Source organism: Marmota flaviventris, chromosome 2, assembly GCF_047511675.1.
Source record: "Marmota flaviventris isolate mMarFla1 chromosome 2, mMarFla1.hap1, whole genome shotgun sequence".
NCBI classification, from domain to species: Eukaryota; Metazoa; Chordata; class Mammalia; order Rodentia; family Sciuridae; genus Marmota; species Marmota flaviventris.
In genome coordinates, this window is record NC_092499.1 from 89,957,927 (window position 1) to 89,980,024 (window position 22,098).

The following is a 22,098-nucleotide window of genomic DNA, read 5'->3' on the forward strand; positions in this document are numbered from 1 at the left end:
ATTATAGATATGCACCACTGCATCCTGCTAAATTTATCAATCTTTTATAATAATGCTTTTAATGTTGGTTTTGTTTATTTGTTTTTGGTATTGTGGACTGAAATCAGGGACACCACATCCCCAACCCTTTTTATTTTGATACAGAATCTCACTAAATTTCTACAACTGGCCTCCAACTTGCCATTCTCCTGTCTCAACCTCCTGAGTCTCTGGGATTACAGGCACATGACATCAAGTCCAGCCTTGTGGTTTGTGTTGCCCAGGCTGGTCTCAAATTCATAGGCTTAAGGGCTCCTCTTAAGTGCTGGGACTATAGGCATGTGTCACCATTCCTAGCTTTACAAAGATATAAATATAGATAGCTATACACACTAAAAAATAGATGATAGATCGATATGTGTGTGCATGCATACATGCTGGAAATTGAACCAGAGGCACTTAACCACTGAGCCACATACCCAACCCTATTTAATTTTTTTTCTTTAATTTTTTATTGTTGGTTGTTCAAAACATTACAAATTTCTTGACATATCATATTCCACACTTTGATTCAAGTGGGTTATGAAGTCCCACCTTCACCCCATACACAGATTGCAGAATCACATCAGTTACACATCCATTGATTTACATATTGCCATACTAGTGTCTATTGTGCTCCGCTGCCTTTCCCATCCTCCACCCTCCCCCCTCCCCAACTCTCCCCTCCCCTCCCCTCCTCTCTCTCTACCCCCTCCACTGTATAACCCTGAGGGTCTCCTTCCATTTCCATGCAATTTCCCTTCTCTCTCCCTTTCCCTCCCACCTCTCATCCCTGTTAAATGTTAATCTTCTTCTCCTGCTCTTCGTCCCTACTCTGATCTTAGTTACTCTCCTTATATCAAAGGAGACATTTGGCATTTGTTTTTTAGGGATTGGCTAGCTTCACTTAGCATAATCTGCTCTAATGCCATCCATTTCCCTGCAAATTCTATGATTTTGTCATTTTTTAATGCAGAGTAATACTCCATTGTGTATAAATGCCACATTTTTTTTATCCATTCGTCTATTGAAGGGCATCTAGGTTGGTTCCACAGTCTTGCTATTGTGAATTGTATTTAATATTTTTTAAACATTGATTGACCTTTATTTTATTCATTTATTTGTATGCGGTGCTGAGAATCAAACCCAGTGCCTCATGCCTCACACATGCTAGGCAAGTGCTCTCCCACTGAGCCACAACCCCAGCCCTTATTTTTTATTTTGAGACAAAGTCTTGCTAAGTTGCTTAGGGCCTTGATAAATTGCTGAGGCTGGCTTTTGTAAGGGTCAGGCAAAGCGTCGGAGAAAGAGACCACCAAGTGACCACTCATGCAATTGGCAGAAGGGGATTTATTGAACCAGCATGCTGGGGCTCCGTGCCCACTCAAGAAGGGAAAGCAGCCCAGAGCCCCGAGCAGGGGCTGAGCACTGCTTAAGTACACTTTTTGGGGAGGGCGGAGGGCTTTGTATACATCAGAACAAATCATCATGAGGCGCGGGAAAATTGAACAACAACTCCTAAACATGATTAGTTCATTCATTGGCGGGAACAGGTCAGGCCGGAGTGATAGGTCATTTCTAAACGGGGTACACATTCAAACTGATTGGTTTTAGGGCCTAAAGGACTATGTGACCAGTTACACAGAGCCCTTCAGTTATTAAATAACCAAACAGCCAGGGGAAATGTTTACTGGGCAATTCCAGTATTGTCCTAACAGCTACAGGGATTTCAGGTTTTGCAGGTAACATAGAAACCTAACAATACCTAATCCTTTACATTTTAACTCAGACCTTGCAGCTTAGAAACTTTACAACACCCGGTCTTTTACCCTTTAACTTACGCTTTAACTTCAATTTCTTTTACCCTTACACTTTGAACTTAGGATCATCCTGCATCAACCTCCTAAATCACTGGGATTACAGGTGTGCACCACTGCACCTGGCCTACAAAAATATTTTTGATGCTTTGTTTAAGATAGTTTTCCTTGTCCAAAGTCTGATAAATACCCACCAATATTTTCTTTTCTTTTTTTTTTTTTTTTTTTTTTTGTGTGTGTGTGTGTGTGTGTGGTGCTGGGGATTGAACCTAGGGCCTTGTGTATGTGAGGCAAGCACTCTGCCAACTGAGCTATATCCCTAGCCCTCACCAATATTTTCCACTGAGTTTAATTTTTTTCATATATATTTCTAATTCAAGTGGAATTGACTTTTTCATACAGTAGAAAACAAAAATCCAATTTCATCATTTTCCGTTTTTTTGCCCCAAACCCATTTGCCTCTTTTCCCACTCCTCTATTATGCCCTGGTTTTTACTAAAGTTCTAGCATACAACAGTTTATTCCTGTGCTTTATTGCATTCCACTGATCAATTTGTCTCTCCTTGGCCCGAGGCAGTTTGTCTTAATTACTATAATTTCAAAATGAGTCCTGATACCTGGTAGGCAAGTCCCTCGCCTTAGTCCTTCTTCAGAAGTGTTTGGCTACTTTGGGTCTTTTACCCTTACTCTTCCATTTAAATTTTAGTAATAGAAATTTTATTTAAAAATATGGTTGGTATTTTGATTTTACTACATTGAATTCATTTAGAGAAAATTGGCATTTCCTGATATTAAATCTGCCCACAAATATTGTATCCTATATTTATTAATTTTATTTCAACCTCTTCTACCTCTGTCTCCTGAGTCTTTGGGATTATAGGCATGCACGAGTATTCCTGGCTTAATATATAATATATAATTTTTTCTGTAGAAGTCTTGGACCACTTTTATTAGACTTATTCCTAATTTCTTGATATTCTCAGATATTGCTATATCTGATGTGTTAATACGTTGTAAGAGTTGCCTTCTGTTTATTTTATTTATTTATTTTTAAAATATTTTTTAGTTGTAGTTGACACAATACCTTTATTTTATTTATTATTTTTATGTGGTGCTGAGGATCGAACCCAGGGCCTCGCACATGCTTGGCGAGTGCTCTACTGCTGAGCCACAACCCCAGCCCTGCCTTCTGTTTTATATTGTATATTCTTCCTTCAGGAGTCCCTGGGGGTGTGTACCTATGATTCAAATTGTTAATTTGTGGGGTATATGCATCTTCATCTAAAAGGCTTTATAAATAACAACAACAAAAATCCCACACAAATTTAAGTTCTTGGCACTCAAATATTTACTGAAATCCCTAATTGAAATGATGAACTACATTTTTTAAAATTTTTTTATTAGTTGCTCAAAACATTACAATGATCTTGACATATCATACATTTGATTCAAATGGGGTACGTAATCTTATTAATCTTATTTTTCCACGTGTACAGATTGCAAGATCACATTGGTTATACAGCCATGTTTATACATAGGGCCATACTAAAAAATTTTTATAGATATGCCCTTCTATCCCCGCCTCCCCAGATGAACTACATTTTTATCACATAAAAATTATGGTATAGGACTAGGGCTGTGGCTCAGTGGTAGAGCACTCGCCTGGCATGTATGAGGCACTGGGTTCAATCCTCAGCACCACATAAAAATAAAACAAAGATATTGTGTCCACCTAAAACTAAAAAATAAATATTAAAAAAATTATGATACAGCCTGAGTCATGAGGAAAGTCTTGTTCACAATAAAGGATGGAATGTCCTGACAGTTTTATAATGGGCATCAACAGAAGATGCAGTTCTTTGCGGTTTGTTGTTGTTGTTTTCTATTTTTTGGTACTGGGGACTGAACCAAGACTCTTAACCACTGAGCCACTTCCCCAGCCCTTTTATTTTTTATTTTTAGACAGAGTCTCACGAAGCTGTTTAGGGCCTCACTAAGTTGCTGAGGCTGGCTTTGAACTTGCAATCCTCCTGCCTCAGCCTCCCAAGTCACTGGGATTACAGGTATGGGCCATCATGCCTGGCTAAACCAAAATTCTTGAAACAAAAGATTCTCTTAAATAAAAGAGGGCTTGGGGCTGGGGATATAGCTCAGTTGGTAGAGTACTTGCTTCACATGCATGAGGCCCTGGGTTCAATCCCCAGTACCAAAAAAAATAAAAATATAAGAGGGCTTTTACTGAGTTGTAACTGATGCTATTCAAAAAGAAACTACTTCCTAGGAAAAAATCTGCAATTACTAGCTACAAGGCTAAATACTAGCTGGAAAGATCTCCACCAAACCTGAGAACCAAGAGCATTTTTGTTATGTGGTGCTGAGGATCTAACCCGGGCCGCACGCATGCCAGGCAAGCGCGCTACCGCTTGAGCCACATCCGCAGCCTCAGAACCAAGAGCATTTTTATAATAAAAATTAGGGGGAAAAAATTATAAAATATTTATTGACTCTACATAGGCTATAGATAAGTGGGATGACATAATGTGAAGCAGGGAATTTTGGGGATAGAATAGTAAGCAAAGAAAAGTACTGGCTGCTTATATATAGGTTGTAGCAAATAGAAAAGTTCATTCATAAACTGGAAGCAGTGTTCCCTGGTGGTCAACCATCTTAGAATTTTAGTCAAATTTCAACATTCAGGAATGTGGAAGTTTTTTCTTGACCAGTAAACTAATTATCTTACCTTATTTCTTCCTCACAACATTTTCCAGACCTTGTAATTTAAATTTAGGATGTCTTAGAATTTTTGTTTTATCATAAAAGAAAAGCAGAAGAGCCAACCCAATGGTGCATACTTGGAATTCTAGTGACATAGGATGCCAATGTAGGAGGATCACAAGTTTGAAGCTAGGCTGGGTAATTTAGTAAGACACTGCTTCAAAATTAAAAGGGCTAGGAATGTAGCTCAGTAGTTGAATGCTCCTGGGTTCCAAAGAAAGAGAAAGGAAGGAAGGGAAAATCAGCATTGTGGTGAAGAGCTCTGAGGCACTATGCAAGGATTTTGAAATACTTAGGGCACATTGGAGCTTTAAGACAGTAGGTTAAGTAATCAAAATGCAAAGAAAATAAATTAGATATGTTTAGTGATAATGACAACTGATCTTTTTCAGATGATGCTTGATTCAGAAGGCTGGCAAGAGGAAAGATGCAATAAATTTAGTTGTGAGTGTGAAAATACAGAAAGTTTCTAATAGTTTTTAATTTTTTTTTCCATGTATGGGTGTTTGTGTGTGTGTGTTTTTATCCCAGTGCAGGGGATCAAACCCAGGGCCTTGTGCATGTTAGGCGATAGGGGATTTTGTTGATGGTATTTGGTGTTTGTCTTTTGACAAACAGGCAAAATCTCTAGGCAGAATCTCTGGGTTGAGGGAGGAACAATGACACACTTCTCCTCCAATGATCTTTGCACCCTAGGAGCTGAGAGCTAGATGGATGGATGTGCAGTAGGCACAAGTTTTGGCTTGCCTCTTTTGGTATGAAATCACCACCTTCAGAGCCAGCCCCAGTGTTTTCAGAAGAGTCACACCCAACACATAACCTCCTTCAGTTATGGGGGCTGGGCAGAAGATGGTAGCCTCCTCATTTGCCCAGAACTTAGATTCAGCAATGGGCAGCTGGGGGCAGGGTGAGAATTATTGACAGCCTTCACTTATTGGCGAGTGCTCTACTCAGGAAGATAGCCCTCAAAGGTCAGGTATCTCCCTGGAAGGTACTTGTTACTGACAAAAGGTAAAATAGCTTCACAATGGAGAAGCCTGGCACAAACATCACTTTTACCAAGTAAAAACAAAGTTAACACCACTGATGTTGAAAACCAGCATGTACCTTCCAATATAATGCACTGAAAAGAACTCAACATCACTTCTGTAGAATTACAGCTAAATTAACCAAAATAAAATCATGAGGGGATATCAGAAAAACAAATTGATGAACATTATCTCACAAAATCATTGGTTTCCAGGAAGGTGGAGTAGACAAACTTTTTTTTCCCTATTCCTACCACTAATTACAACTAATATCTCCAGATATTAGTTGTAAAATAAACATAAGAGTTGGAAAGGTGGAGAGAAAACAGACCAACAAAGGACCTCAGTACTCAAGGAACAATATCATGGTGAATTCCCTGTGGTTTCCTTTTGTCTCATATATCAGATTTGGATCTGAAGAAACTGGCAATCATGAAGTCAGTGGATACAGATATAAAAGCTTGCTTTCTCTTGCCAAAGGACCAGGAAAGAGGCAGCATAGTAAGAAAAAATGTTTACATAATAATTGTACAACTCCAGCCAAATACCACAAGAAAAACATCGAGCACATATTGATGCCAGCAAATGCTGGTGGAAAACCTAGGCTTCTGTGGAAGGCTGTAAAAAGGTACCCCAATATTCTTTCTAAGATGGCACCAGAGAAAATAAACTAAGGAGCTGGGATATGCATCCCCATCTGGAGATAACAAGGACCTGTATGCCAGGGTATCAGCAGAGATCTTGTGAGCATCTGGAACTCTCAACACCCAACAGGTAGTAAGGGGGAACATCCCATTTGGAAATAAATAGAAAGCAAGGACTTCTATCTCCACTTGGCAGTAAAAAGATGACTGTCCCCTACCCTTCCCTGGCTGGAATAGTATGGAAGAAAGCCAACTAAATATTGTTTGAATGAGATCCTGAATCTAATATGAAAATATCCAGGTTTCAATGCAGAATCACCCAGAACCAGAAAAATCCTCATAATGAATAAAGACAATTACTAGAAGTCAATGCCAAGATTATATATAACACATCACTTAAAAATTTCGAATGACAGTGAAAAAAATTTTTATAAGATGCTGGAGACCAAACCTAGGGCCTTGATGAATGCCATGAAAGTGCTTATCTACTGAGCTACCCTCCCCCCCAGCCTGGCAGTGAATTTCTAATCAGAAATTATGGAAGGCAAAATAAAGTAATATTATGTTTTATAGAGATTTTTTTAAAAACTTGACAATCCAAAATCTTATACCTAGAGAAAATGTCATTCATAGAAAAATGGGAAATGAAGAGAAATTGTAGTCATCAAACCTATCTTAGAAAAATTGGCTAAAGGAATTCTCTAAATAGAAAGGAAACAATGGGGGCGGGGAGAATAGAAGTTCATTGGATTAGACAAAGGGGAATAAAAGGAAGGGAGGGAGGATGGGACTAGGAAACACAGTAGAATGAATTGGACATAACTTTCCTATGTTCATATAGGAATGTATGACCAGTAAAACTCCACATCATGTATAACTGCAAGAATGCAATCCTATTAAAATAAGTTATATTCCACATATGTATAATATGTCAAAATACACTCTATTGTCATATATATCTAAAAATAATAAATAAAAAATGAAAAAAAAAACTATATGGTATTGGTGAGAGATGCACAGATATATCACATATATCAAAGGAACAGACTAGAGAACCCCAAATATAGACCTGAACATATGTGCCTTTTTTTTTAGGGTGCTGGGATCAAACCCAGGGCCTTGTGCATGCAAGGCAAACACTCTACCAACTGAGCTATATCCCAGCCATATGTGCCTGACTTTTCAACAACTGTATTGAGGTATATAATTAACCTACCATACAGTTCACCATTCCCTGCCCCCTTTTTTTTCTTTTTGGTATTGGGGTTTGAACCCAGAGCTGTTTTATCACTGAGCTACATCCCCAATCCTTGTTATTTTATTTTGATACAATGTCTTGGTAAGTTGCTAAAGGTCTTACTAAGTTGTCAAGGCTGACCTCAAAATTGTGGCTGGGCAAGGTGGCCCATACCTGTAATCCCAGCAGCTCAGGAGGCTGAGGCAGAAGGATTGCAAGTTCAAAGCCAGCCTCAGCAACTTAGCCCTATCTCAAATTAAAAGTTAAAAGGATGGGGGTATAGCTCAGGGATAAAGTGCTCCTGGGATCAATGCTCGATACCCAAAAAACAAACAGCATGAAAAGACAAGCTATAGGCTGGAAGAATATATTTGCAAACCACATATGTGACAAAGGACAAGTAACTAGAATATATAAAGAAGACTCAAAACTCAGTAGCAAAGAGGAAAGAAACTGAAAGCAAACAATCCAAATAATCTATTTTAGTCTGTTTTCTGCTACTATAACAGAATATCATGGACTGGATAAATCATAAACAATAGAACTTTATTTGACTCATGATTGTAGAGGCTGAGATGTCCAAGAGCATGGAAACACATGTGGTAAGGGTCCTCGTGCTGCCTCATGGCATAGTATGGCAGAAGAGAAAGCAAGCAAATAGAGAAAGTTGTGTCAACTCATCCATTTTATCAGGAACTCAACCCCATAAAAATAGCATTAATGCATTCATGAGGGCAAAACCCTTGTGACATAATAACCTCTTAAAGTTTCCACTTCTTAATACTGTTACAATGGCATTTATTTATTTGTTTGTTTATTTATTTAGAATGAAGTCTCAGGTACAATGGGACAATGGGTATGTGTCTGTCATTCCACCTACTCAGGAGGCTGACGCAGGAAAATCACAAGATCAAAGCTAACCTAGGCAACTTAGAGAGACTTGTCTCAAAATAAAATTAAAAGGGCTTTGGGATGTACTCAGTGGTGGGGGACCCAGGTTCAATCCCCAATCCCCACCCAAAAAAAAAAAAAAGAAAAGAAAAGAAATGGAGTCTTGTTATGTTGCCTAGGCTGACCCTGAACTCCTGGGGTAAAGCAATCCTTCTGTCTTAGCCTCCTGAGAAGTTGAGACTACAGACAATTAAACTTTAACATGAATTTTGGAGGCAATGTTCAAACCATAGCACAATCCATGAGCAAGAGACACAAAGTGACATTTCAACAAAGAAGATTGCAAACAAACATAGGAAAAGATATTTGACATCATTAACCACCAGGAAATGCAAAATAGAGGTGATACACCTCATTCTTATTCCCATTGCCAAAATAAAGAAGAGAAACAGTACAAGTTTTAGTAAGGATTTGGAGACAACAGATCACTTTAGGGAATACAAAAATGGTACAGCCATTGGGAAACAATTGCAGTTTCTTAAAAATCCAAACAGCCCAATAGTTGCACTTCTGGGCTTTATCCCAGAGAAATGAAGACATGTTCTCAAAGAAAACTTCACACAAGTGTTTGTAGCAGCTTTTTTCATAATATTCAAAACAATCCACATATTTTTCAACAGGTTAATGGTTAAAAGAATTGTGGTAATCCATACCATGGAATACTACTGAGTAAGAGGGAACTATTGCTACTTGCAACCTAGATGAAACTCCAAAGCATAATATGCATGATAAAGGCAATCCAAAAGATTATATACTGTATGATTGTGTTTGTAAAACTTTTTCTCTTTTGTATCAGGGATTGAACCCAGAGTTGCTTAACCACTGAGCCATATCCCCAGACCTTTTTATATTTTTTTTGAGACAGGATCTCACTAAGTTGCTTAGGGCCTCACTAAGTTGCTAAGGCTGGCTTTGAACTCTCCATCCTCCTGCCTTAGCTTCCAGAGCCACTGGAATTACAGGTGTGCACCACGGAGCCTGGCTAGAACTTTCCTGAAATTATGAAATTATAGAAATGGGAACAGATTGCTGATTACTAGAGTTTACGAAGGGTGAAGCAGGGAAGAAAAGTGGGAGTGATTAGAAAAAGGGAACATGAGGGAGCCTTCTGGTGATGGAAATATTTTATATCTTGATACTATTAATGTCAATGTCATGGTTTGAAATATACCATAGTTTTTCAAGATATTACCCTGGGGGGAAATGGGTAAAGGGTACACAAAATTTGTCTGTATTATTTTTCTTTTCTTCCTGTCTTTTTGTGGTGCTAGGAGTACAGCCCAGGGCATCACATGTGCTGAGCAAGCTCTCTATTACTGAGCTATACCACATTCTATTGCATTATTCCTTTTTTTAAAATTATTTTTTAGTTGTAGTTGGACACAATACCTTTATTTTGTTTATTTATTTTTATGTGGTGCTGAGGATCAAACCCAGGGCCTCATATATACTAGGCAAGCGTTCTACCGCTGAGCCACAACCCCAGACCTGCATTATTTTTTAAACTGCATGTAATTCTATAATCATCTCAAAATAAGAGCTCAATTAAGAAACAACTTGTTGGGGCTGGGGTTGGGGCTCAAAAGTGGTAGAGTGCTTGCCTCAAATGTGTGAGGCACTGGATTCAATTCTCAGCACTGCAAATAAATAAATAAATAAAATAAAGGTCCATCGACACTAAAAAAAAAAAAAAAAAATTTAAAAAAAGAACGAAACAACTTGCACTCTGGATGTGTAGCTCAGAGGTATAGAGTGCTTTCCTACCCTGCTCAAAGCCCTAGGTTTGATACCCATTGCTGCAAAAAGTAAATAACTTGAATAAATTTTCAAAAATACCAACATTATGAAATACAATTTTAAAAAAAAAATTCAGGATCTATTCTAGAATAAAGAATACTAAAGAAACATGACAATTATATACAATATATATATTCCTAGAGTTTCTTTTGCTGTTAAGGATATCATAAAGACAATTGGCAAAATCTGAAAAAGATCTGTAGATTATATAATAATATTGTATTTCTTTCTTTTTTCCCCCCACAGTGCTGGGGATTTCTTATAGTATTTAGTGTACTATTTACATAGAGTATATAAGTAACAAACCAGTAAAAATATATGATAAGCTGGTACAATGGTACACATTTGTAATTCCAGCAGTTGGGGAGGCTGAGGCAGGAGGATCGAAAGTTCAAAACCAGCCTCAGCATGTTAGCAAGGCCCTAAGCAACTCAGCGAGACCCTGTCTCTAAATAAAATATAAAAAGGGTTGGGGATGTGGCTCAGTGGTTAAGTGCCCCTGGGTTCCATCCCCAGTGCAAAAAAGAAAATTTTATTTATATATACATATATATATTATAATATATATAATATAATTTTGAGAGAATTTAGAGTTTCTTGAGTGAGAATGATACTTTTATAAATTTTCTAAAGCGATTTCTCTGAGGAAAAGAGATAGGATCAGCAACCCTTACTTAGTTCTTGATGTTTCCTTATGTATTCTGTCCTTCAGGAAATCTCTGATGCCCCCAGGCTGGATTAGATGTGTCACTTAGCTCCCTATCCATATTTGAATACATATTTGTATTCACTGTGTTCATATATACTTTATATATATTTATATATATATACTTTTTTCATAATTTACTGGGGAAAAGTATTCTTGTTCTCAAACTGGATAACTTGGAATGTCCAAAAATATACTCAGTTTGCTGAGTTTATACCACTTTTTTTTTTCTTGTTGTACTAAGAATTGAAAATAGGGTCTTATGTATGCTAGGCAAGCACTCTACCAACTGAGCTAAATCCTCAAATCCTCGTTCCTACTTGTCACCTACTTGTCACATATATATCCTTAGGATTTACACTAGACTTAATGAATACCAATTAGGGAGAGTATGGCCATAGACTCATGGTTGTGGTGGGTTTATGTTTCTCAGGTGTTATTGACACGCATCCTGTTTTTCAAAGTAAATTATCAGAGCTCAAATTGTAGCACTCAATCACCACTCCAGTGGACTGGAGGGTACTTAAGGGTACCACTTGGGCAGCTGTTCCAAAGGCAGATTCCTTGGCCTCAGAAGGGTTTGAGAGGAGGCCTAGATATCTGCATTATAAATCAGTACATAGTGATTGTGAGGCAGGCAGGCCTGGAACCAGACTTTGATCAAGACTGACTTGAGAAATAATCTGTTTGCCAGTAAATTCCCATTATTCCCTGATGACTAGCATCATCACAGGGAATGCTTCCCCTATGTTGCCATTTGGTCCATCCAAGACTGACTCCCAAAATCTGATACTTGTTCTCTTGGCTCCTCAGTATGATGGTCTGCAAAATCTCCTTTCTGATATTCTCCTGTATCCAGTTCTACTCTCACCAGCCTGTTGTACAATCTGCCATACATTTATTTGTTCTTTATTAATTCATCCAATAAATTGAATATTGACCATGTACCAGACACATGGGATGCAAAGTTGAGCAAAGCTTGGTTCTGCCCTCAAGGAGGTCAACTGGTGAAGAAAACAAACACAGTGGCCAAACATTATGAACAGAGTGAATACAAATGTAGCAATATGGATAGGGAGCTAAGTGACACATCTATTCCAGCCTGGGGGCATCAGAGATTTCCTGAAGGACAGAATACACGAGGAAACATCAAGAATTAAGTAAGGGTTGCTGATCCTATCTCTCTTCCTCAGAGAAATCACTTTAGATAATTTATAAAAGTATCATTCTCACTCAAGAAACTCTCAATTCTCTCAACCCAGATGAAGTGGGATTACCAACCAAAGAAACTTCTACAAATCAGACAAAATATATAAATATTATCCTAATTGTAAATGATAACAAGAGCTGCAATTCCAATTCTGAAGTCTCTCTGGAACATGCTCTACAATGACTAAGGATTCTTTCTTGGAACTCAGTGAGATGGGGAAGTAAGAATACATACTTGAAACCAGGCATGGTGGCCTGTAATCCCAGGCTGAGGCAGGAGGATCAAGAGTTCAAAGCCAGCCTCAGCATTTTAGTGAGGTCCTAAGCAACTCAGTGAGACCCTCTCTCTAAATAAAACACAAAATAGGGCTGGGGATGTGGCTCAGGAGTTGAGTGCCCCTGAGTTCAATCCTGGTACCCTCTCTCCCCGCCCCCAAACACCAAAAAAAACAAAACAAAGAATACATACTTAAGCTGGCATGATGTCACAGGCCTATAATCCCAGCAACTCAAGAGGTTGAGGCAGGAGGATCCCAAGTTCAAAGCCAGCCTCAGCAATTCAGCAAGGCCCTAAGTAGCTTAGTGAGACCCTATTTTAAAATAAAAAATAAAAAGGTTTGGGGATGTGGCTCAGTGGATAAGCACCCCTGGATTCAATCTCCAATACCAATAATAATAATAATAATAATAATAATAATAATAATAATAATAAATAAAATAGGTAATTGAGCCGGGCACAGTGGCACATTCCTAAAAATTGTACATACTGATAACATGTTTCAATACATGTGTACATTATATAATGTTTAAATCAGGTTAAACATATCTATTTTCCCAAATATTTATCATTTCTTTATGGTGAAAACTTCCAATATACTCTTTGAGTTTTTTAAAACGTACTGTTGGTCTCTATAGTCACCCTACTCTGTAATAGCACTTATTACTCCTTGATCTTAGTACCCATTGATCAAACTTTCCCCTCCATCCCCTCACCTGATATTCAATTTTGATGATTGCTTTCTAAAATATGTAATATGACCATTTCCCCACATTATTAAAAATTCTTCAAACCTTATTAATAGATGCATTATTTAGATTTATGATAATTTACTTAATTATGCCCATAATGTCTAAGTTATCTCCATTTTCTTCACAATTGGGGCTAGGGTTGTGGCTCAGTAGTAGAGTGCTAGTTGCCTTGCATGTGTGAGGTACTGGGTTTGATCCTCAGCATCACATATAAATAAATAAAATAAAGGTATTGTGTCCATCTACAACTAAAAAAAATTTTTTTCAATTATGATGTGGTGAACATGATACCTGCATTTCAGATTAATTTTATAGAACTGATTTTCAAAGTCGGGAGCAATGGCACACGCCTGTAATCCCAGCAATTTGGGAGGCAGAGGGAGGAGGATTGGAAGTTCAAAACCAGCCTCAGCAAATTAGCAAGGCCCTAAGCAACTTAGTGAGACCCTGTCTCAAAATAAAAAAATTAAAAGGGCTGGTATGTAGCTCAGTGGTTAAGTACCTCTGGGTTTAATTCCCAGTCCCTGTCTCCTTCTTCCTGAAAAAATCAGGATAAGGTTACCTCTAGGGGTGGAGAGAGGAAAGGGAATTGTAATGTGAGAACAAGGTGTATTTCTTAAAGTTGGTGTTACTTTAGATTTTCTTTAAACAGTATATTTTTTTATATTAACTTCTATGTATATTTCACAATAAAAAAGAATTTTTAAAAAAATTCCCTGGCATTGCTCATTTGTTCCTCTAAGACTTCCTTGAACATTTCCAGTCATCACTCTCACCTGGAAATCACTTCAATTATTTTCGTAATTGAGATTTCACAAGATGTAGATCAAAATGCTATACTGATAGCTCAATACCGAGTATCTAACACTTGGCTGCTTCTCTTGTTCCTGGAATTCTTAATCCAAAAACTCCCCAGAAAACCACTCACACCAATCTGGCAATGTCCACTGTTTACAATTCAACACTGCTGTTGATTTGTCAGGATTCCTTCATTCTTTAGAGGCTTACACATTTTTTCTTTTTAAATATTTATTCCATTATTTTATTAGTGTTGAGATCACAGTTGCATATGGTGATTTCCAGAAACATTTTTTGAAGTTCAATATTTAGTGCTCATTCTTTCCTAATTTCTATTATTTGTTCAGTATCTGCAGCATACATGGAAATATAAAAAATAATAATGTTACATTATTAATATTTTAAAAAAATAACACAAATGGAATATTTAACCTATATCTTACAACGAGAAACACTATTGCTGGACAATACTTTGATTTCCCTGTTGGTTTTTTAAACATTAGCAATGACTCACAAAATTTCATTGGTATTTGTGTTTCATTTTGACTAGGCCTTTTATTTTTTCTTATTGAAGGGAGATTTTCAATACAATAAGCTTTCTGGTCATCTGCTTGACATTAATTTCCTAATTCCTCCTTGGTTTTCATTGTTCTGCTGGTCTCACTTCTAGGATATTACTCCAAAATTCACTTCCTTCCCTACATTTACAGCCCATAAATACAAGATTTTCCAAAATATCATTATTGAAAGTTATTGTCATCTAACTGCAATGCATCTCCAAAAACAAGATTTCTCTTATTCCTCCAGTCATTACATGGATGGCAGCTAACACAAATCCATATGACACAATGTCCCATCTCTGGGAGAAATCACAGATGACTTGGTAAGCACTGCAGGTGTCTTCTTATGGCATATATCTTCCTTAAAAAATGATATGATATGTGTGTGTGTGTTTCCATACCAGGAAAACAGGAAGCACCCAAGTATTTGAATTTGAAACAGGTAATTAACGCAGGGAATTAATTATACAGCTAATGGAGGAGATGAAAAGCCAATGGTGGATGATGCGGCAGTCCAGAGATCATCAACAGCAGGAAGACACTTGCCGGATGGAAGTAAGTGAAAAAGTGGTATTACTAGTACTGAGGAATCTGAATCTTTGTTTAGAAGCTGAAAACATGGCAGGAGCCATGGAGGAGACGCAACCCAGCCAATGCTGGAGATACCATCCAGGGCAGAATTGGGGGTTGTGATATCCTGGTCTTTCCCTTTGGGTTTCTTCCACCACTGCTCACGACTAGCCAAACACAGCTAAAAAATAGTGGAAGCAGGAGAACAAGGGAAGGATAAGAAAGGGGCACTAAAAGGTGAAAGGCAGCTCAGCAAAGTCACGATACTCATCTCCAAGCAAACTGCTATCACATGGAAGAAATATATTTATTCTCCCTAGAACTTGGGAGAACTACAGAAAACTCAGATGAATAAAATTCAACTAAAAACTAGGAAGAACCCTGACATGTGGTACAAGCCTGTAACATGGGAGACTGAGCAGGAAGATGACAAGTTTGAGGCCAGCCTCAGCCAATTTAGAGAAGCCTTAAACAACTTTTATTATTATTATTATTATTATTACTTTATTTATATTATTTATATTTCCCTGTCTCAAAATAAAAAATAAAAAGGGCTCGGCGTGAGGCTCAGTGGTAGAGCACCCCTGGGTTCAAGCATCGTACCAAAAAATAAAAAATAGAGATCTAGGTATTGTGTTTGTGAGTGGTCACTACAGAATCTTTTGACTTTGCTGTAGATGGGAAATGTTGTGTGATAAAATGTTAGAAAAACATCAATGAAGCAGCAAGACCTCTAGGCCCACAAAGAGGGATCACATGTTCATAGATATATAAGTTATTTCAAACTACCCAGAATTTAGCAGTTTAAAGAAGCAAAAAGCAAATTTATTATCCTGTAGTTCCTTTGAGCCTGTAATCCAGAACCAGTTGAGCTAGGTAATTCTGGTTCAGGTTCTCTCATGAGGTGGCAGGCCAATGGTGGACTGGGCTGCAGTCATCTGAAGGCTCAAAAAGAGGGTTCAATTCTAAACTCACTTATGTGGTTTTTGAAGACACAGTCCCTTACTGGTGGTTGGCTGGAACCCTAAATTCTTTGGCAGGTTGACCTCTACATAGGGCTGAATATTCTCCTAACAGGGCAGCTGAATTCCCAGAGCAAGTGATCTGAGAGAGAGCAAAGTATACTCAATATGGAAACCACAGTAGTAGGCCTTTCAGTAAGGATTAAAATCTAACCAAGATTCTGGAAAGATAGTAGCAGTAGAATTGATTGCATGGTCTTCAGATCTTCCCAAATCCCCACATAAAAACAGAATGATAAGAAAGCAAGACCAGAGAATAATATTTACAAAACAAGTTGACCCATAGCCTGAAAGTATAAACAGGTAGGAACAAACCTAAATGTATCAACATCCATGTAGGAAAAAAATAGGGAAGTATTGAGGTATTTGACAGGCCTAAGAAGAACCCCTAAAATAGCCAACAGGTAGTAACTAGAATACATTAATGGCCAATTTAAGAACAGTTGCTGAAACCAAGTATTGCCCACTTAAATAGCAAGCAAGTGTGAAGATTCTGCTGTATGAAGATTTATACAGGCAAGAGTAATTTAGACCCTATAAACTGTGGAAAATAACCAACCATGGCTCCCTTCCAGGACAAGTTCCCACCATGTGGAGAAACTCCTAGAAATCAAATAAAAACTGAGAAGGGAAGGGATAAGAGAGAAGGAAAAAGAAACTACAGATAAAGGTAGAAGAGGAAAAGAGAACCAGGAAATCTCAGAAAGAAAATCACCATAGTTTTAAGACTACACAAAAACAAGAAAAGTGGAAACTTTGAAGTTAAAAAAAAAAATTGAATAAAGTATTCTTCTAAGTTAAAAAAAAAATAGTTGTAGTTGGACACAATACCTTTATTTTATTTATTTATGTCAAGCTGAGGATCAAACAGGGTTTCAAGCCTGCAAGGCAAGCACGCTACCACTGAGACACAACCCTAGCCTCTTCTAAATTTTTAAGAAAAAAAAATTGCACATAAATATGAGGGAAAAAAAAGTTGCTATTCAAATTCCATGCAAGTATACTCTAAGAAGCAAAAGTAACATCCAAATAAAATCATTTCAGAAAGTTACATTCAAAACCAAATAAACACTCTAATGTATTTTTGCATACAAAAGCTAAAAGGCATTAATATTATATAAGATATGAAAGAACATAAATAAGGATAGGAAATATTCAGAAATGAGGTGACAAAAATCTAAAAAATTAATTAATGGTATAGGGTTTAAAACCATGTTAAGAATAACGACTAGGCCAGGCACAGTGGCGCACACCTGTACTCTAGGCAGCTCGGGAGGCAGAGACAGAAGGATCTAGAGTTCAAAGCCAGCCTCAGCAATAGAAGGTGCTAAGTAACTCAGTGAGACCCTGTCCCTAAGTAAAATACAAAATAAGGCTGGGGAAGTGGCTAAGTGGTAGAGCACTTGCCTAGTATGTGTGAGGCACTGGTTTAATTCTCAGTACTGCATGCAAATAAATAAATTAAATAGGGGCTGGGGATGTGCTCAAGCGGTATCCCTCTCGCCTGGCATGCGTGTGGCCCGGGTTCAATCCTCAGCACCACATACAACAAAGATGTTGTGTCGCTCTCTTTAGAGCAACTAAGAACAGAACAGGGAGGAAGAGCATGAGGAAAAGATTAACATTAAACAAAGACGAGTGGGGGGAGAGAAAGGGAGAGAGAAGGGAAAGCATATGGAAATGGTAGGAGACCCTCAATGTTACACAAAATTACACATAAGGGTTGTGAGGGGAAGGGGGGGGGGGAAACAAGGGAGAGAATTGAACAACAGCAGATGAGGTAGAGAGGGAAGATGGGAGGGGAGGGGAGGGGGGATAATAGGGGATAGGAAAGGTAGCAGAATACAACAGTCACTAATATGCCATTATGTAAAAATGTGAGTGTGTAACCGATGTGATTCTGCAATTTGTATTTGGGGTAAAAATGGGAGTTCATAACCCAATTGAGTCAAATGTATGAAAGATGATATATCATGAGCTTTGAAATGTTTTGAACAACCAATAAAAAAAAATAAAACATAGACCAATTTACTTAGTTTTTAGTAGTTTTGATAGGGAAGGTTCTGATTAGAAGAGTATTAAATTTCCATTATTAAAAATATAGAAACAACATTAAAATGATAAAGAAAATAATCATTTTCAATGTACTATCCAAAGATAACTACTATTTATATTTTATGCAAAATAGTCCACCTTTTTCTAAGAATAAAAATGTCTTTATTATACTTTTGGAAAAAGGTGTCATATTAAATATGTTTATGCCACTTTTTTTTTCATTTACTAATGTTATATAATGAACGTACTCCCATGCCATTAAAGATAGACTTATGTTGTTATTTTTTTAAATGTCTCATTGTATTCAATTGTAGGGCTGCACGTAATTTATTCAGCAGGTTCTATGCTAATGGAAATGTATGTTGTTTCCAAATATTCACTACTATAAACACTAAGAAGGATATATTTAAACTTAAGACTTTATGCATCACGTAATCTTTTCCATAAAATAAATTCCTAGAAATGAAAAAAAAAAAAAAAAAAGATGTTGTGTCTGCCGAAAACTACAAAATAAATATTAAAAAAAAATTTCTCTGTCTCTCTCTCTCTCTCTTTCAAAAAATGAAAATAAAAAAATAAAATAAAATAAAATAAATAAATTAATTAATTAATTAATTAATTAATGGTCCATCAACAACTCATAAAAATATAATAAGAAAAGAAAACAACTAAACTGGGGCTGGGGTTATAGCTCAGTGGTGGAGTGCTTGCCTAGCACACATGAGACACTGGGTTTGACCCTCAGCATCACATTAAATAAATAAATAAAGGTATTGTGTCCATCTACAACTAAAAAAATTTTTTTAAAGAATAATGAATAAAAAAAACCACAAGAACAAATTACACAGTGAAATATTTTATTTTAAAAAAGGAAACAGGGCTGGGGTTGTGGTTCATTGGTAGAGCGCTCACCTACAAAGTGTGGGGTCCTAGGTTTGATTCTCAGCACCACATAAAAATGAATAAATAAATATATTGTGTCCAACCACAACTAAAAAAATAAATATTAAAAAAAAAAGAAAAGATGAGGCTGCACATGCCTATAATCCCAGTAACTTGGGAGGCTGAGGCAGGAGAATCACAAGTTTGAGGCCACTTTCAGGAATTTAGTGAGATCCTCAGCAACCTAGTGAGAACTTACCTCAAAATAAAATTTAAAAAATGAGCTGGGGGTGCTGGGGTTGTAGCTTAGTGGTAGAGCACTTGCCTAGCATGTGTGAGGCACTGGGTTTGATTCTCAGCACCACATATAAATAAATAAAATAAAGATCCATCAACACTAGAAAAAAATATTTTTAAAAAATGAGCTGGGGAGGCTGGGGTTGTGGCTCAGTGGTAGAGCACTTGCCTAGCATGTGTGAGGCACTGGGTTCAATTTTCAGCACCACACATAAACAAATAAAATAAGTGTCCATTGACAACTAAAATAATATTTTAAAAAAGCATCGCTGGGGCTGGGGCTCAGCGGTAAAGCGCTCGTCTCACTCGTGTGAGACCCTGGGTTCGATCCTCTTCACCACATAAAAATAAATAAGTGAAATAAAGGTATTGTGTCCAACTACAACTAAAAAATAAATATTAAAAGAAAAAAGAAGAAGCATGTTCTGACCAGATGTGTTGGCTTGGGAGGCTAAGGCAGGAGGATCATGATTTCAAAGCTAGCCTCAGCAACTTACACCGTGTCTCTAAACAAAATATAAAAAAGGGGATGTGACTCAGTGGTTAAGCACCCCTGGGTTGGATCCCCAGTACCAATAAATAAATAAATAAATATTAAGCATGCTCTGATTCTGAAATTGTTAGTCCAGAATGACCAACACTAAGATACAATCTAGAAAAATTATTATTATCATTATTATTATTTGTGGTACTGGGTATGGAAACCTAGAGTGCCCTGTCTCTGAGCTACATCCCCCAGTCCTTTTTATTTTTTATTTTGAGACAGGATCTCCTCACATTGCCCAAGCTGACCTTGAAATTGTGATTCTCTTGCCTCATCCTTGTGTGTTACTGGGATTACAGGCATGAACCACCACATTAAACTCTAGAAAAATTATTTCACTTTAAAGAAAAAAGACAAAAATCCTTGGAGTATCTGGCAAGAATACCATGTGACACAAAATTAGAAATAAAATCAGTTAACTAATAGCCTTCAACAGCCAAATTTTATGCCAGAAGAAAATGGAGTAACATATTGAAACACTCAATCATTGACAATGTGAATCAACCATTTTATACCCAGGAAAACTGACCTTTTAAAGTGCAAAGAACTGGGTTGTAACTCACTTCACCAATCAATGCTCCAAGTGGGAAAGAGAGAGATCACAGAAATACAAGAACCCATGGGCTAGGGTTGTGGCTCAGTAGTAGAGAGCTTGTCTAGAATGTATGAGGCACTGGGTTTAATTCTCAGCACCGAACATAAATAAATGAATAACATAAAGGTCATTAACATATAATAAAAAAGGAAGAAGAAGCCAAAGTGAGAGGAGGAGCCATAAGGACCTCCCATTAGGCTCCATCTTTTAAAAGACCTATCATCTATTAACATCACCACACTAAATACCAAGCTCTCAACAAATGAACCCATGGGGAACAAATTCAAACTATATCCAAATCATAGCAGGAATGGTGTACTGATATATACAAGAACATAAATAACCCTTGAAAACATTGTGCTAAGTGAAAAAAGCCAGTCATTGGGGCTGGGGTTGTGGCTCAGTGGTAGAGCTCTTGCCTAGCATGTGTGAGGCACTGGGTTCAACTCTCTCAGCACCGCATATAAATAAATGAATAAAATAAAGATGCATCAATATCTTAAAAAAAAAAAAAGCCAGTCACAAATTACCAGATTATATGCTTTCATTCATTGAATTATCCAAAGTGCTGGTTGCTCAGGTCTGGGAAAAGGTGGAGGAGAGATGGAAAGTGACAGCTAGTGGATATAGTCTTTCTTTTAGGGGAGATAAAATATTTTTAAATTAACTGAATACAGTGGCACATGCATGTAATTCCATGTGCTACTCATGGAGCTGAGGCAGTAGGATTGCACGTTTGAGCTAGCCTCAGCTACTTAGTGAGACCCTGTCTTAAAATAAAAAAATAAACCTGGAGTCATAGCTCAGAAGCCAAGCACCCCTGGGTTCAATCCTCAGTATAAAAAAAAAAAGTGAAAAATTAAAAAAGGTCTGGGAATACAGCTCAGGGATAGAATGCCCCAAGGCTCAATCCCAGTATATTAAAAAAAATCTAATATTAGATATGGTAATGGTTGTACACCCCTGTGAACATACTAAAATAATGAATTGTATACTTTCAATGGTGAATTATAAAGATTAGTTACAATAATTCATGCTTTATGTACTCACAATGAGTATTCATCAAACTACAAATGAATTATCTTCTATTTACATGATATTATTCTAATTTTCTTACTATTTGTTTTTTTCTTTTTGGCTTCAGTGTAATCTCTTCCCCTTTACACTTCTTTTTAGAATATAATTTTTTCTTGTTTCTTTTCTTTTACACTCTATGATCAAACCATGGAAAATATTGTACATGTCCATGAATTTAAGAGCCATTTACATACTACAATCTGTCTTGGATCATTTTTCTTTTCTATTCCCCATATATCCAGCTGCTTATTAGATATTTCCATTTAGAAATTCCAAGTGAGAAATGAGAAGCACATAGAATTCAATTTATATCAAATCACATTTCCTCAACTATTCCCTTAATGTATTCCTCTCTTTAAAAGGCACCAATTCCTAAACAGATGCCCACCAAAAATCTAGGAGTCAACCAAGACACCAATCTCTTCACCCATATCATAGTCAGTTAGTCATTTAGTTCTTTTGTTTGTTTGTTTGTTTTTTTGTTTTT